Source organism: Gavialis gangeticus, unplaced genomic scaffold (assembly GCF_001723915.1).
Source record: "Gavialis gangeticus isolate Ggan-Ray unplaced genomic scaffold, GavGan_comp1, whole genome shotgun sequence".
In the NCBI taxonomy this organism is placed as follows: Eukaryota; Metazoa; Chordata; order Crocodylia; family Gavialidae; genus Gavialis; species Gavialis gangeticus.
The window spans coordinates 30,143,795-30,147,040 of record NW_017729030.1 but is presented as its reverse complement, the minus strand read 5'-3'; positions in this window follow the sequence as shown (position 1 = coordinate 30,147,040).

The window sequence follows — 3,246 nt, the reverse complement described above, 5'->3', positions numbered from 1 at the left end:
ATAACCCCCTTGCTAAATATTAATTGATGTCATATTTTACATGGATTAAACTGTGAGGTTGCCTGGGAATTAATTCTATACATTTAAAATATGAAGCATGCAGAGGCATAACAGGGCAACTTTGTCCCCTGGGCAGTGGGCAGTGGGCAGCAGCATCATATAGGGAAGCAGGAGCTGTGCTGATGGTGGCACAGACAGCTGGCAGCTGTGGTATTAGCCATTTTTGTGCCCACTCCCGCAAGTAGGTGTCTGAGGATGTTGTTCTGGTCACCCTCCCTGCCCCTTTTCTCCTCCCACCCCACCACCCTGTTGGCCTCATCCTTAGTTAGGCTACTAGAAGCATGTATCCAAGCATTATAAATAGCACCTACTTCCACCATTTTAAAATGATAGACCCATTTCTAGTGGAGCTAGAGTACAGCGACTCTTAGCGCTCAGCTAGTAAAGGACCCTTTATGTTCCTCTACAGCAGGGCTGGGCAAAATGAGGCCTGGGAGCCGGATGCAGCCTGCCAAGCCATTCTGTCTGGCCTGTGGGGCCACCCCAAAATTAAGAAAATTAATATTTATCTGCCCCTGGCTGCCTGTCATGTGCCCCCAATGGCTTGCCAAAACTCAGTAGGCGGCCCTCTGCCTGAAATAATTATCTGCCCCTGCTCTACAGCTTGAGAGTCAACCAGTGACAACACACATCAGTGTATGGGGGCTGACTGTTCCAACCAAAGTATCCTCTGTAGTTACCTACAACATGACTGCCAACAAAAGCCCCACGCTTTGCACAAAGATAGCTAGCACCAGAATGTGAAGGGTATAAAGACTCTTGCCCGATGGTTTCTATGGCATTCAGGGCCCCTGTATACATGCAGGTAAAGGTGCAATGGGATCTAATGCACAGTCCACACAGTTGTGCAGAGGCATGATTATGAGATGATGCATTAGATCCCATTGCGCCTTATTACCAGCACAAGGGGAGCCTCGGATCACAATCCTGGGCACCCACAGCTCTGAGCCCCACAGCTGATGGGGTCTAGTGGGGCTTGCATCGAGGGGCTATGTTCCCTGCACTGCCCCTGCTACAAGCCCCGCAGCTGAAGACACCACCTCCTCTTGGCTGCATACTCAATTAATGGTGTGACTAGTACAAGCTACACAGTTATTAACTCACTTTTGTAGCATAATGTTTTACCATATTGATTGTTTTATTACATCATGTTTTATTGGTTGAATGTGTAGCTGGGTCACAACTTAAAGCACGATTACCTGGTTAATCATGCCTTAAGTGTTACGTATGGGGGGCCCTAGGGGCAATTCTCCATTTGATATCAGTTTGGACACTGACATCCAGTTGTGCTCCCAACAAGAAGTGTTGTATTGAATATTAGATTCAGATTAGGCAGAATGTAGGTGGCTATGGATATGGTCAGGTGCAATTATGCCAAGATAAAGATGTATGTGTGGGGGTAAAGGGAGGATGGATTTGTGTCCGTTTTTATTCCACGAATCTTGCATTCTTGGCTGCAAAGAGACGGCTTCAGCAGAAGGAATTGAACGTGCCCCACTATGCAGCCTCTAGCCTGATGGCTAGGGCACACTTCAGGAAGGTGAGAGGGTGGGTTTGAGGCCCCTTCAGGCTGAGAGTACTCTGAAGGCCAGGCTTCCCACTTTCTGTGTGAGTGCTACCCAGTATTACTTAAGTGGGTGACAGCACAGTCATTGCCACCTCCTGCTGGTATGTTTTGACAAGTAACAAGTGAGGCAGTTAAATGTACTCAAAGGGACAACTTCAGTGACAAAGTCCAGGAGATGATTCAGCCTGTGAATCCTAATCTCACATGGGTTTCTACCTCAGGACTAGAGACAATGCAGTGCAACTCTGAGACAGAGGTAGTCTTTCAGACGCATCCCTCCCTGCAGCATTTTCAATTGGTTAGGTTAGACACCCCTCATTCAGCGTGCTGGCTCTTGTGAATCCCTTTAGGCACCTCACTCTCCTCATTCACCGCATAGATGATTTATGAGCCTAAACTGTGTTTGTGAAGTCCCAAAGCTGGATAGTGAGCACCACTAAGCCCAAGCCCCTGTCTGCATCCAGGCCAAAGTTAGTAACTTTGCTTCATTCAAGTGCTGTATAAGAACTAGCTCAACTATTTTCCCAAAGCTGGTTCATGCATCCCTTTAAAACAGTTAAATCCCCTTAAAGCCTGAACAAATGGTGATTATTTTCAAGTTGGATGGAAGTGGTTAGGCAGAAATCTGTTTCAAATCAGGACATATTTTACCAGACTTGGAAGTTACCTCATTTGTACACAGTTTTCTATCTGTAGTGTTAGTCTAGGAAAATGTTTGTGCTTACTAAACTTTCCAAGCTAAGTCTGGATTTTACAATGGAAGGTGTTTGCAACTGTAACTAAAAACTTTTGGCTGTCAATAATACTTTTATATCTAAATGTAATCATTTAATTCATTGTAGTTAAATGTAATTTTAGAGGGTTTTTTTAAATGAATTCCTGCTGTATTATCCAAATATCATGGACTTTGAGTAAAATCCTAGCCCTGGCAAAGTCAATGCAGTTAAGATTCAGAGGGGGACCTAGGCATGGTGATGTCTGACTTCTAGGCATCCTGCCATCTAGTAGAGTTCACACCTCCAAATTAGACATCCAAGATCCCCTGTACAGTAAATAGGGAGTCAGACACCAAAAGAATTGGATTCCCAGAAGGCAGCAGTCTAGGCTAGCCACTAGGGAGATATTGTGAAGAAGGGTGGGTCTCAGCCCTACCTTTCAGTGGGGGGAGATCTTTTCTTCACAGCCATAAACCTGCTCCTGGGAGTTAGGTACTGAAGCCAGGTCAGTCCTTTTTTCTAAGAAAACAGAAGAGGTGGTGCTGCTGGTGCAGGTTGTAATGCTCCTCATTACAATTAAAAACCCACTTACTAGAGTACCCACATGGAATGGGGAGACTCAGGTTCAAAGCCATCCTTCACTGCCTCATTTGAAGCATGGACCTGAATCCAGGCTTCCTTACTCAAAGAAGAGTGCCAAAACCACTAACCTATTGGGTATATGGAGTGGGTCACACTGTGTCTTCCTGAAGTGGGTCACTCCTGATTCCTGAATTCTAGACTCAGTATGTAAAATATTTTAATATTCATTGAAGTAGACTGGAACCAGGGTCTTCCAGGTGAGTGTCTTCACTATCAGGCTAGAAAGTCGTTCTTTTTTTTTTTTTTTTTTAATTAAAACTG